At 41.8% G+C, this 15,140-nt stretch overlaps 1 long non-coding RNA gene across 2 annotated transcripts in view; it reads right to left on the minus strand.

Annotated features, from left to right (window-relative positions):
* Positions 1–396: 396 nt before the first annotated feature.
* LOC111725596 overlaps positions 397–15,140 on the minus strand; it is an 18,204-nt gene continuing 3,460 nt past the window's right edge. Inside the window, exons 3-7 of one of the 2 annotated variants that reach the window (XR_002773627.1) lie at positions 9,161–9,289; positions 7,615–7,694; positions 6,225–6,340; positions 6,006–6,072; positions 397–2,038 (exon numbers count right to left, since the gene is read on the minus strand). This is a non-coding gene — a long non-coding RNA (uncharacterized LOC111725596). The remainder of the gene's footprint in view (positions 2,039–6,005; positions 6,073–6,224; positions 6,341–7,614; positions 7,695–9,160; positions 9,290–15,140) is intronic. The other variant, XR_002773626.1, reaches the window with a different exon arrangement.

The following is a 15,140-nucleotide window of genomic DNA, read 5'->3' on the forward strand; positions in this document are numbered from 1 at the left end:
TGTGTGGAAACTTCCAGAGAGCAAACCTGAGCCTCAGGGTGGGAATCAGAGGGTGCTGGGGATGAGCTGAAGCAGCCCAGGATGGACGTGCAGCTCCTGCCAGAATCCCTCACTCTGAAGGCCAAGGCCTCCTTTCTACTCAGCCAGACCAGGACTCATTTTTATTCTCATTGGGCCCCAATAAACTTAAACAGAAAAAGTTATCTGATAGAACCACGTTACTTTCCCCAGACCTCCAGGACATTCATCACGCTGGTCTCTGGATTTTCTGGCTCCTTCACACATTCAGGGCAATAACCGTCTTTTCTACGGATTGTGGACTCAGCTACAAGGATCTTCTGAGGGCCTAATCCCTAGGTCACCCCATTTTGGGGCTTGTGGCACAAGAACCCCGACCTGGCTTGAAAGTTGACTAGGAAACAATGCTGAGGAAAAATAATCTGTGCCAGTTTAAAACACAGAGCCTGAGAATGCCTGGAGAAAGCCGTACATTATCTCAGGCCGAGCAGCAGACTGGGACAATGTGGGAATTCTCTGACTTCTTAAGAAGGCTTTTATTGATTTCTAACAAAAGGACACATGCAAAATGTAAAAATGCCAAAAGATAGTGTTAACAGAATCTCAAGTCTGCAGGAAGATTGGATTATAGAGAGAGGCCAGGCAAAAGGCAGAGGGCTGCCAACAAATGGCCCACGGCATATTTAGAGAGGGGGAGGGGAAACCAGTTCTATCCCTGCAGGGGAAGTAAGCCAGGTTCTCTAATCTAACTGCACATCAGGAGTCAGAGAACTTGGCTCTATCTCAGTACCATCCCACCTGCTGAGTCTCAGCCCACAAGGATAATCCTGTCTGGGTGCCTCCAGGCTCCTTCCATCTTCCATGGTCTTAATGAGCTTCCAGGGATGCACTGGTGTGAGCTTCCAGGGATGCACTGGTGTGAACTCTTTCCCCTGGATACCCCTGGATTGAGGCAAGGTGCCCTGCTGAGAAGTCTGGAAGGTTATAGAGCCAAAGATGAAAGATTATTCTGAGGCATGGGATGAAATGGAGTCCTGGTTTGTGTAATTAAAATGGTTTTATTCCACCTGGGTACAGGTGGGGTGAGATCTCCAACTGGGAAGAAATGCACATGTGGGTAATGGCAGATGGGGGTTTTAAAGGTCGGAAAGTGGGGTCGGGACATTCCTTTTCCTGGTTGGACATCTGTTGGAAGGGTGGGGGTTGGCCCATTTACCTTTTCTAGGTGGGATATCCAGTGAGAAAGGGTAGAGTTTGATTCTTTTAGGTGGGCCCACCCTATTTGGGCAGGGTTTGGCCCTATCAGAAATCAACCTATCTATCTCCACATACCCAGTGCCACTGAGCTCCCGGCAGCTTCTCTGAGTGGCCCTCATGCAGCCTCCAGGCTCCTTCAGGTTCGGTGCAGGTTGAAGCTCTGCAGGAACAGGTGTCCTGCTCCCCCTAAACTCAGCAACCCCAGAAAGCTTCTTGCTTCTTTGTTCTCCCCCAAAGCCCCCTGTTCATCCCCAGAGATGACCACAACCTGTGTGCTATGGGTGCCATGTGTCTTTCTTCTGTGACATGTGAAGTCCTCCTAGGCAGGGCCAGGTCTCATCCTTCACAGAGCTGGACACATGGCCAGGGTTGCAGGCAGGTCACAAACCAGGAATTTCTGACCTCTATAACCAGCCTCCTTCCTCCTCCCCATGATGGGGATGAGATGCCCCCAAATGTGTTACCTTGGAACCTGAGAGCAGCACTGTGTCCTCGGCCAGCTTTATCCTGGTGCTCCAGGCCCTGCACCACTACCGATGACATGATTCTCTGTTGGCTCAAGGTGAAAAAAGATGAACACGGTGTAGAGTCTGTTTATTCTGTCAGATCATCAGATCACAGTACTGAATGGCCCAGTTGGAGATGGCCTCTGAGTCTCAGAGCCCAGGACTAGGGCAGAAAGTGGTCCATGGCCTCTGAATGTGAGATTTGGCATGTTGGCTGGTCCTGGGGAAGAAGCAGGTCCTCTCAAATCAATGTTCAACTGCAGAGCAGAAAATGGTAAAGTTGGGCAGCACCTGTGGCTCAGTGGGTAGGGCGTTGGCCCCATATATTGAAGGTGGTGGGTTTAAACCTGGCCCTGGCCAAACTGCAACAAAAAAATAGCTGGATGTTATGGCGGGCGCCTGTGGTCCCAGCTACTCTGGAGGCTGAGACAAGAGAATTGCCTAAGCCCAGGAGCTGGAGGTTGCTGTGAGCTGTGTGATGCCACGATACTCTACTGAGGGCAATAAAGTGAGACTCTGTCTCTAGAAAAAAAAAGAAAATGGTAAAGTTTTTTTTTTTTGAGACAGAGTCTCACTATGTTACCCTTGGTAGAGTGCTGTGGCATCACAGCTCAAAGTAACCTCCAAATCTTGGGCTTAAGCGATTCTCTCACCTCAGCCTCCCGAGTAGCTGGGACTACAGGTGCCCACCACAATGCCCAGCTATTTTTTTGTTTTTGTTGCAGTTGTCATTGTTGTTTAGCTGGCTTGGACTGGGTTCAAACCCGCCAGCCAGGGTGTATGTGCCTAGCACCCTAGCTGCTGAGCTACAGGTGCCAAGCCAGAAAATGGTAGTTTTGAAAGCTGTTGATCTGATGGACAAAACCACCAACACCGATAGAAACTCAACCCCATGAGCTAGGTGACAGACCCTGGCACCTTCCTCTCCACTGAGCTTCAAACCAGTAGCAGTAGTGCCAAAATCTGCCTGCCACTAAGTCCCATTGACTGCTGGGAATGAAGAAGTCCTGGAGACAAACTGCTGTGACCACATGTCATTGCCTGTGTCTAAAATGAAGGGTGGCTGGGGCTCTGTGCCAGGAAAGAGCAAAGGCAGGACATTGTGATGAAGAAGCTTCTGCCAGACAGATAGCCATCTGTGTCCAGGATCACTCACACCTCCCCTCACCCCAGCACAGTAGCTCATGCCTGATGTAGTAGGAACAGAGAAAATGAAAGGAATGAAAAGTCAATCCCCCTTGCATGAATCACAGTTACTTTTAGAAGAACTTGCTGTAGGCATTTCATGTCTAATCTCTGATTCTCAGAACTCTGCAAGGTGAGTATGACCACAGTGCTCTTAATCTAAGGGGATGGAGAAAATTCCCCCAGGGTCACCTATCTTGCAGGAGGTAGACTGGAAGTGGATCCCAGCTCCTCAGCTCCTCCTGCACGTTTGTCCGTCTCTCTCTGCTTCCCTCCCTGACAAGGGCTCTTCTCTCTGGAGGTGCTGCGTGGGCACCTAGAGCCCTGGGGAGATGTAGAGTCCTGCAGTTTTGTAGGGTAACAGGGAAAGGGTTTTCTCACAGAAACAATGTTACCTATATAAGGGGGTTGGGTATAGCTGTAAGATTTATCCTAATTCACAGGTAACACCAAATTTTAAGTGCCCTATGACATAAAGAATAATTTTGACCATGGAAAAACAAGTTGGGAATTCTAAATAGCAGAGTTGAAACAAATGTGTTTTGAGTTCAAGTGTAATGGTCCTGTGAGGTATGATCTGAGGATTTAGCCAGCTGTCACAGCTACACTGGGCACTGGAGAACCAGCTCATGTGACCATAATTTAAGACGTTTGATGTGAATTGGTCCTGTAGCTAATCACTTTCACTCTTCAATATCTCAATTCCAAAGTGCATTATCTCTTACAAATATGTAACCTGTGACAATTCAGAATAGTTTATCCAGGGTAACATTAGAGGCCTTCTGTATGGCACAGATGCCAGCAGAGATGAGATAGTGTTCAATTATGGAATTTATTTCATTAAAGAGTGTTCAACATTGATCAAAGCATGCAATATAGAGAGGGAGACATGAATTTTCACATTTTTCATTTCTGAAGATTATAGCAGATATTCTCAACAAATTTGTCAACTAACCCTAAGCAGAAAATCAGTAAAACTGCAACAGCAACAATAAAAAACAAGGTGTCAGGCATCCAGCAACATCTCACAAAAAGGGAATCAATCTGTCAGGGGCCCCCTGTGCCATGAGACTTAAAGCAGTGGGGTGCAGTGGCCTTCTGCATATTCACTCCAGAAACATAGCAGTGAAAACCATTCAGCCTTGGCCTCTAAGCTCCTGGAGGCTTCAGGCAATATCCCCCAAAGATTGTGAGTTCTGATCGGTGAAGCCTGTAAGGCTCTAGAGTAAGATTTTGAGTTTTGACAAATAAAGACACAGAAAAGATATCTCAGAACACACAAGCCAGAGACGAGGCTAGGAGAAGGTGTTAGGCAAAGAAAACAGATTCCTAAAATATTCACAGTGAAAATAACCACAGCCTTTACCCTTTTCCTGTCCACAGTTGCAGGAATCCAGGCCCTCCTCCTCCTGGGAAATGACTGAGGTCTTGAATCTGATAAATGCCAGAGCAGGGACGTGGACTCATTGTGACTTGTATGTTCTTCTGTGTAGAGTAAGAAGCCCCCATGTCCCCTCTGCCATCTCACTGTCTATCCCATACACTGGGTCCCTCACCAGAGACTCAACCTTTACCAAATGCTTGGGAGACCCTTGAGCCCCCCACCCCTGTCTAAGGAAGACCTCACAGAGCCGTTTTCCAGGTGTTCTCATACATTGGTCAACTGGGGACAGGTCAGGACTCAAACTAGCTGGAAATCAACACTGAATTGGTAGTTTCCCGACGTGTGTCAGGGAAAATCGCTTATAACTTAAGCAAAGATCAAAAATTAAAATGAGAACAGCCTAGAGCACTGTGTCCTTGTCTTCATGCCCTGAAACACTTTTTAAAATCCCTTGATCTGGGCTCGGTGCCTGTGGCTCAAGTGGCTAAGGCGCCAGCCACATACACCTAAGGTGGCAGGTTCAAATCCAGCCCAGGCCCGCCAAAACAACAATGACGGCTGCAACCAAAAAAATAGCCGGGCATTGTGGCGGGTGCCTGTGGTCCCAGCTACTTGGGAGGCTGAGGCAGGAGACTCGCTTGAGCCCAGGAGTTGGAGGTTGCTGTGAGCTATGATGCCATTGAACTCTACCCAGGGGGATAGCTTGAGGCTCTGTCTCAAAAAAAAAAAAAAAAACCCTTGATCTGGTATTTGACCTGACTCCCATATCTGACTAGGTATTAATAAACACTGAGGAACAGAAATGCACTAGTATAGTAGTAAGGACAGTGGGAAACATCTGCAAGAACTAATCACAATGTTTTACAGTTACAATTTTAGAGGAGTAAATTTCCATAGATATTTCATTTGTTAGTAGAGTTCTATAGTGCAGAATAAACAATTTAATAGAACAGAAAAAGGAAGCTCTAAAAATAGGAAATAGGAAATAAATGTCTCCTGTCTCAAAGTGGACCTCATGGTACAATATTGATCCAGAAAGACACAGCAAGAAAATGTCCTGTCTCATCAGCACTTTCAGCCCACATTCTAAAATGTTACTGCTGTTATCCGTCCCAAATGTAAGAAAAATAAAGCTTTCAGCACTGACTTAAGGAGGGAGGGAGAGCTAACTGTTTCTCTTCTGGACTAAAGTCTTCCTTTGGGTCAGGAGTAACAGTGAGACCCAACCTCACTGGAGAGGCCAGAGCTCCACCATTCACAGGAGACCCATCGAAGTCCCATCTGGCTGGGGGACCTGATAAAAAGTGTCTTGCTACCCCAGGAGACTCCTGTTATCTTTAGTAACTAGTTGGGACTGTTTCCAGGAAACAGAACAATCACCCCCGAAAGGAGAAGCAGAGTGTGTGGACTGTCTCTTGCAAGTTAAGCTGCTGCCTTCACAGTGAGCTCCTACCTCTCTGTGCAGCACCCTGGGTACCAGGTTTCCTTGGTGCTGGTGTTGCCATCCCATAAATTTCTTGCATTATTTCCAATTTTGAAAATAGAGGGAGAATGCATTGAATAAGAACTAGAACACTAATTTCTTTATTAGACACTGACAGTTTTACTTTAAAACTCCAAAAACATCCTTAAAAATGTCTATCACAATCACTCACCTGCACCTCCAGCAGGCAGCCTCCCAGGTCCCGTCTGCCATCTTCCTTTCAGTATTTTAGTCCTCAGCTGTGGGAGATAAACACATTCACATTCAGGCTATGCAGAAAATCAAGGAAAAAATCTTACACAGTAGTGTGTAGCTTTCGTGTCAGAAGTGGTCATCTGAAAAAGCAAAACCAGAAACTATGTTTAGGGGGGTCTCAGGGCCATGAGTTCACCTGCTTTAGGTGCTGAAGGATTCTGCAAGTGTCAGGCAGATAGATGCACATTATCTTGGTGTCTGCACTTGAGCTCTGCTAGCTGTGGCTCTTCTTTCATCTCTTGAATTCTTTTCCTATGGGGTAGATGTGTTTTCATCAGATAAAGAACAATAACTGAGTATGATTTTAAATAATCTGCCCATGTTCCCATTATCCTCCCATTAGTACTTTTACACGGTTTATCCATACAGGCAAAACACATTAAATATGACTCCAAAAGTACAGTAGGAACAGAACTGCCGTAATATTGTTTCCTTTTCAATTATGGAATGTCTGTCACCTTCTGAATTGAGAATATTTTCTCACTCATTCTCAGTATTTCCCTAATTTTTCCTTCCTTTTATCTTTATCATATAGCTCTATTCTCCTTGTACCAATGTCCTTACCACATTTCATAGAGCAGTGACAACTGGGTTTATAAAATAGCACAATCATTTTTATGAATGTGGTTCATCCTACACCAAAATGCTTTCCTAAAGCATTATGGCACCACCACCATAATCCTAAAGATTATGGCACCACCACCATAATCTTTCCTAAAGATTATGTTCACCAACCCTTAAAATATTGGAATGAATGGAGTTTTCACTCAGTCTGGGCAGCACTGGGGATCAGGAAATGGTTAGTAACTTAACAGTATTTGGTCATTTGTAAAACTCAAGGTACTTTGTTTTTCTTTTGTGAATTCTTTCTCCATGCATGTGTCTTCTGGACATTTGTTTATCTTTGTGTATTAATTGTGTCTAAGCTTTGGACAAATCTTATAAAAAACAAGTCCAACAGGGGTTCCTGAGAGGCTGGTGTTCCGTCTGTAACTCACTTGTAGATTTCTATTTCTTCTATTTTCTTCACCTCCTACAGAGGCCTTTTACTTTCTGCCAGCTTAGTTCTTTTGTCCTTAGATTCCTGAGATGCAGTAATTTCTTGGGGTATAAAATTAAGCCACAGTTTATGTCCCTTTGAATATAAACTGTTGCTATGGTATCAGTAATTCAATTTCATATCATTGTTTAGAGAAAGGTTCAGCCCCAGATACCCACATTTTTTTCTGTGGCGAACAGCAAGAGAAAATGTAGAACTCAGTTCACTCAATGGACAAAAAGGCTCAAAAATTCAATTATGGTAAAACTTAGCAGCCAAATTCTTCCCAAGTTTGGGTTTTTGACCCCCTGACTTCTCTGAACTCTAAACCTGACACGTGTAGTGTTAGTGATCTCATTGGCAACTTTATTCCTTCCCTCAAATGTTTTGCTGTGATCCTTCAAAATAAAGTTGAGTCATTAACAATTATTGATTACATTTTCCTCTGTTTTTATGATGCAATGCTAGTAAACCCAAGGGATTTTACCTTAACATTAGATGCAATAGCAAAAAAGAATCTTATTTTTTTCTTGTCCAGTCTTGGAGCCATTTCTTTATTTCATTGATCTACAAAAATATGTAATAAAAAATCAGAATTCAAAAATATTAATTATAGGGATAGAAACAGCACTTTGAGTTAGAACCCACATGAAATACCAGTGTTGTGAAACAATTGCAAAGAAAATAGAAACCTATAAATCTTACCTTGATATTGTGGATAAGATATCAAGGAGAATAAGAGAGAGATTTAAATTTGATGTCAAAACATAAGAAATATTTACAGTTTCTGCTAGTGAAAATATTTATCCAATGAAACTATAGTTCATTTGTTGAACTATTTAGTTCAACATAGGAAATTCACAGCGTTGAGTGTTGTGAAACATTATGTCAGAATATGACACTGTGGCAAGCTGAATGCTCTGAACTAAAGGAAATTGCAAAGCCTCAGACTCAGTCCTCAGAACCAAGGTCTCTTTCTGATCTTCTGCCACCCTGATCTCTGATCTCTGATCTCGTTTTGTGGAATCACTAAGAGGAACTGTCTCTGCAGGTTTCCGATCTCATTAAAGGAAGTTCCTCAGAATAAATGGAATTGTATTAAAACTTCATCCATAGAAATACTATGAAATGGCCAAGAAAGATTAGCCACCAGGGAATTCATTTCATTTATTCTTCTGAGGTCAGCCCCAGTAGATTTCCTGAGAGACTTTATCTGCATAATAAGACAACTGCTGTGCACAGTGAACTTCTGCCCCTCACTTGCCAGGACTTGCAGTCACCTTCCCTGGACCTTAGATATCTTGTTCCAGGCCACTTGTTTTTTGTTTGGGCTCATTCATTTCCCTGAAAAAGCATTTGTTGCCCCTCTAAACGGCCTACACCTCCATGTCCCTGTCTCATATGGTCAGGGTGCTATTTAAACTTCAGCACCTGACCCTTCTGTGGCTCTTACTTTGCATGGCTCCTATGTTAATGCATGTTCACAGTTCATGTGCTTTTCTCTCCTATTAAGTTGTTGTCAGTTCATTTCAGCAGTGAAGCTTCAAAGAGCAAAGGAGCTTTCCCTTCCACACCACAGTAAGATTAAAAATAAGATCATAAGGCATTTCTTACAGGAATTTCTGATGAAGAACACAAAGAAAAATAACTTATTTAGCCCCCCCCCAAATACGTTTATATTCTAGTAAATGAACATCAATCTACATAAGAAAGGAAACAATAAGTTAATAAATCATAGAAAGGTTGCTCTCAGGCCACAAAATTATCTAGAAATTAATAAAAGAAAGATAGCTATAAAACTACAAAAGATTGAACAACGTATTTCTAAAAGACACATGGGTCAAAGAAGTTTTCTTAAGAGAAATTTAAGAATCTTTCAATATAAATTCTAATAAAATAAGAGATAATGGAACTCAGGGGATGCAGCACTATGAGTGAAATTTATAGCACTGAGTATAAATAGCAGTTCAAATGACTGTAAAATATCTGCTTATTTGTAAACACACATAGATGATATATGTTAGTGTACTCACCGCAGGGGTAGTTCTCCAGAAAAAAAATGTCGAATGTGCATGGTGATAAAAATTGACTTCCAAAGAATTCCCAAGAATTCCAAAGAATTCAAGGCCCAGGTGAAAATGATCAGGCAGCATACAGACAAGCTGGAATAATAACATTTGAAATAATGTGATGTCTCAATGAATTTACAATATATCAGCCATGAAGAATGGATCATCCCAGGGCGGTGCCTGTGGCTCAAAGGAGTAGGACGCCAGCCCCATATGCCAGAGGTGGCGGGTTCAAACCCAGCCCCAGCCAAAAACTGCAAAAAAAGAAAAAAAGAAAGAATGAATCATTCTCAGACACCCAAACCCATCCTCCAAGAGGAAACTACACCATGAGAGATCTCCAGGGAATTCCATTGCCTCAAGAAAGTTTAGAAGTTTCCAGGTTCCTGGTTTATGTGTGGCTGACAGTGCTATTAGATATGAGAATGATGGGGATTTTTTGTTCTAAAGTCATTATCTTTTTTCCCTCAAACTTATTTATTATTCAAACTGACATGTAAAATTCCATTTATTATGTATAACATGATTTTTGAACCATACATACATTGTGGAAAGGTTAAATCCAGCTAGCCGATAAGTGCATTAACTTATATAATTACTGGGTGTCTCAAGTAGACTGCAGTTTCGAGCTCACAAGGGGCCTCCCCTCTCCTGTGTCTAGTGTTGGGTAAGAATTCAGTGTTTACTTGGGTTCATGGACAGGTTACAGAAGTGGTGAGTAAAATGGGCAAGTTCAGCCTCTTTACCTCCATGTCCAGGCCCTTTCTAAGTGCCTTGAGGTCACCAGGAAGGAGGTATGGGGGTGAGGGAGCTAATAGGGATCAGGAAGGGTTGCAACTGGGGAGTGTGAGGGAAGGAGGTGTGGAGGGTAGGGGGTGTTGAGCCTCTGGGATGAGAAGTTGGGTTCTGGAAAAGTATTGTGGTCACACCAATTCCTTGAGGCATGGGAGTAGGGCTTAATGACAGATCAGGGTATGAGCAGTTTCAACAACTAGCAGTCCCCAAGGGGCACTGCTCCTCACAAGAGTATCCTGTGAGTGAGACTCTCAGGGTAATTTGGAGGGGCACAGAGTTCTGTTACCCTCCAAACCTTGCTCCTGGGTGGTCACTGCTCTAGCAACTACAGTTTTAAGGAGTTCCTTCCTCCTAGAACCCCCCCCCCCCAAGGTTTCCCATGGTCAGTTTGGTTACAAAACAGAGAGAATGAGTGATGACAGCACCTTAGGAAGGATCCAGCACACAAATAGAGAGGGAGGTTGCACACTCCTCTCTCCAAATTCATGTAATAACAGTACACCAGTAAGATGTGAAGATTCTAATGGCAAACCATTGCAGTCATTTATTTATTATCTAACACCTTTCTATGCCACAAGTGTTCAAGACACAGTAATTTTAAGTATACAGGAAACATTTAGAAAAATTAACTATTTTTTGGTCCATATGCAAATCGCAATGTATTTCAGAGGAGTATATCACACTGCATCTTTCTGATAATGTAATTTTGCTAGATGTAAATAATAAAGACCTTCCTAAAAATTTTCTACATGGTGGAAATTCAGAAGTAGTCTTTTGAGTAAATTTAAGAAAAAATCCAAGGTAAAAAATGACTATGTTTGATATGAATGACATGATAGTATGGTAATAAAACATCTCCTCTGGGCTGTGAATTCTACTTTGTGTAACAAGACTGTGTGCCTGTACATCTTAATACCTGAAAGAGGGGTGGGTGTACCATTTATCTATATCACCTCACTTCCAGAGACCTCGGACTTTAAATTTTGGACCCCAATGGGGAGAAAAACTAAGCTGACTTTGGCAGTTGACCTCCCAGGTACCTCCAAGGAACTTGTGCATTTTAGAGAGAAAGTTCATCAGCTTCTGGGGCATTTGGGGACAATATCCAAGAGCTTAGGGACAATACCCAGAGAGCTTGGCAATACCTGGAATTATGGACGGGGAGGGCCAAGCTGGTGAGCAGGGACCCAGGGACTCAAGTGACCAGCATAACCTTACTGACAACCACCTTTCCTGGGTCCTCAGTGGAACTTCCTAGAGGTCTTTTTCTGTTTGACTTCACAGACTGTTTCCAAACTTATTCAGGCCTCTGACAGGTTCTAATCATTGTTGTATACCGTATAACTCTTTATTATTAACAAGTGGATGTCACCCAATCTCCTGTCAATTCCTGTAAAATCTTCTGGCAGAAGGTAGGGGATGATGGTGGTGCTGGGTTAAATCAGGGAAGTTTAGATTAAATTTGCATGTTGATATAACAAGAGGCAAGAGGGAGAAATGGTATTTATCAGAACTCATCTTAGGGAAGCATTCTATGTAACTAAGAGTGAGATTTTTAATAACCCACAAAGCATGCTTGAGCTTACAGGTTTGAGACTAGCCTGAGCCAGAGCGAGACCTCATGTCTAAAAATATCTAGGCCTTGTGGCGGGCACCTATAGTCCCAGCTACTTGGAAGGCTGAGGCAAAGGATCACTTGAGCCCATGAATTTGAGCTTGCTGTGAACTATGACGCTACAGCACTCTACTGAGGGCAACAAAATGAGATTCTCTTTCAAAAATAAAATAATAAAATAAAATAACCCATAAAGTGGTGAGAGAAAAGATCCCAAGAATTTCCAATTATACTTAACGTAAAATATACTACTTTTCAAAGTATAAAACAAATTCATGCTCCCATTGGCAAGATGAGAGAATTACCATTGTTCCACATCCTTGTCAACAGGTGTTATTGTCAGAAATATTAATTTTTGCCAGAGTCAACACACAAAATGATACCTCTTTGCCCCTCTAGATCCTGACAAATGCTCCCAACATGGAAGAAGGATCCTCATTTATTAAGGTTCTTCTTACAGTTTGATTGCAAAAATTGACTTAAACTAGAGCCTGCATGAGATCTAACAATTAAGTTCATGAACTTATCCTAGAAAAAAGTGCTATATTCCTCATTTTGAATACCACTATGGTGACCTTCCCTTTGGGAAGCTATTTATCAACACTTAGTCCACCCCTCAAGACAATTTTGGATTTCTTTTTTGGAATGGCTATCAGAGTTGTCATTGTTTACCCTTGATGTGCTGAATGTCATCAAAATGTCTTCCTGTCAATATTTCCTTTATCTTTAGATAAAGAAAAAAGTCATTAGGGGCCAGATCAGGTGAATATGGGGTGTTCCAATATGGTTATTTATTTACTGACTAAAAATTCCCTCTTGGCCAGTGCGTGAAAGCTGGTGCATTGTCATGATACAAGAACCATGAGCTTTTTGCCATGACTTTCAGTTAATATTTGTTTTGAATGATTATTGTTATTCTCTATTGATGGTCTGCTATGCTTCTTATTATAGTCAGCCAATAATTTTGACTCCTAATTTGATGAAATTGTGCAATGTTTTTGTCAGTTCTGCTCATTACTGGCCACCCTGACCTCTCTTCATCAGTGATGCTTTCTCTCCGCTTCGGAAAACATTTACTCCATTTGTATACTGCTATAAACTGGGACTAACACATCCTTGATTTTGCTTCCACTCTAGCCAAGTTTAACAAGAAATTTATGAATGTTTGTTCATTGCTCTATTTCAATCTCTGACATTCTCATATGATACCCAAAACATGCAGCAGTAGGAAGGAATGCCACTCAGCAAGACACTGCCACATGTCTCCATGAGCACAACTATGAGACACTGATATAACCAAGGTCATGAAACCTTACTGAGTTGTTTGTACAGTGCTACCAACATGAGTGCGTGGTGGCAAGTTTGGGAACTTAATTGCCAGAACTATTTTAATGAAAATATTGACTCAAGAAAACTGTCATTTTGAAAACAGGTTTTAGATTCAAGTACTTTGTCACTACTAGCAACTAAGTCCCTCCACATCCAGTTTCAACAGTATACAATTCTGTTTGATAATAGACCCATAAAGCAAACCAGTAAAACTGGTATACTGGCAACACTGGGCTTATATTTCAACCTGATACTGACTGGCTGGGGCTGAGCATTGTCTCCTTTATTTAATAGGATGATCTCCAATTTGACACAGTTCCCACCATCCCCTATTTTGTCACTCTTGCCTGCCTCTCCATTACTGCAGCTGGCCAGCCCCTGTGGACATTTGAGCTTCAAATCTCTGATCCAGACCAACAGCCCAGGAGGAACAGGGATTTCCACAAGGTTGCAAGGCAAGTTTAGTAGGAGAGCTGGTTCTGGAAGACCACTGTCTCTGTTAGATTTTCAACATACTGCCCTCCCTTGATTTACAGTGAGAATACTAGACTGAGTTATTATTTTTTCTACACAGATTTGTAGGTGATCTCACAGTCTTCCTTAAAATACTAACTCACTGTTTTCTCCAAAGACAGTACAAAAACCCCTTAATATATGAAGTGGCTAAAGACCACAAAAAGGGAGAGATATAATGAGGATATCTATTAACCCTTTATTGTGAATTGTGTTTCCAAGATGTGTATGGTGAAATCCTGACTCAAATATTTCAGAATGTGACTGTATCTGGAATTAGAGTCTTTAAAAAGGTAATGAATTTTAAATGATGTCATTAAGGTAGGCCCTAATCCATGACTGATGTCCTGGTAAGAAGAGGAGAAGATTAGGAGATAGCAGAGAGAAAGAGAGAGAGAATGAATGCCATGTGAAATTGAAGCCAGCCACCTACAAGTCAATGAGAAAGGACTCAGAAGAAACTACCTTAATCTTGGACATCTAGGTTCCAAAACTATGGGAAAGCAAATTTCTGTTGTTTAAGTCACCCAGTAAGTGACAATTTCCCAAGGCAGCCCCAGCAAACTAACATACCCCTCTTGACCAAATTTTTAAACAGTTACTTTGGCATCATCTGATCTAACTTAATCTTCATCAAGTCAGAGAATCAAGCACAGTGGCCCTTTGAGGAGCACTATGGTAGCCAAGAGCTTGGCGTTAAGGGTCAAACAAACAGGTTTAAATTCCAGGCCCTTCATTCACCACCTGCACAACTTTGGGTAATTATTTAACTTATAAATTCACTTCCCTATAAAACATGAAATATTGGCAACATCTGTTGCCTAGAGTTAGGTGATGACTGAATGTCATTCTGCACGGAGCATTTAGCACAGACTCAGGACAGATCCAGCACAGATAAGTTCCTCTAGAAATAAGAGCTACCATCAGTTAACTCTCTCTGTGATCAGAATCTAAACAAAAGGAATGGTAAAAAATTCTTGAATATAACACCAGAGGGGCCAGCTTTTCCTCTGATATGTGTAGGTATATAAGAACCTTATCTCACAGTGTTAAGAGGACTAAAATTCAGAGATATTGATATGCCTATGCCTATCTCTGTATGTATATATCTCTTTAGAGCCATCTCTATTTCTGTACCTATATCTACATTAATATCTGTCATTATACCTACATTTATCACTATAACTTGCTATATAGCTATATTGATTTTGACATCTATTGTCAATAACTACATCTAAACTATAGTCATGCACTGCAAACATTTGACCAGTGAAGGACAATAGTGGTCCTACAAGATTATACCACTGTATTTTTACTGTACCTTTTCTATGTACAAATATGTTTAGATACACTTGCCAATGAGTTACAATTGCCTGCAGTATTCAGTACAGCAAACAGGGCTGTAGCCTAGGAGCAATAGGCCATACCATACAGCCCAGGTATGCAGGAAGCCCTGCCATCTAGGTTTGTATACTCCATGATGTTTTCACAATGACAATATCTCTAATGGTGTGTTCTCAATGTAGCCTATTTTTTTAAATAATTAATTATTTTTTATTAAATCATAACTTTGTACACCGATGCATTTATGGGGTTCAGGGTACTGCTTCGATGTACAATGTGAAATGTTTACATTGAACCAAGTAACACATCCATCACAATTATACTCATTTCTTAATAGTTTTGAAATGT

Source organism: Otolemur garnettii, unplaced genomic scaffold, assembly GCF_000181295.1.
Source record: "Otolemur garnettii isolate 467f Iridium unplaced genomic scaffold, OtoGar3 scaffold00044, whole genome shotgun sequence".
NCBI classification, from domain to species: Eukaryota; Metazoa; Chordata; class Mammalia; order Primates; family Galagidae; genus Otolemur; species Otolemur garnettii.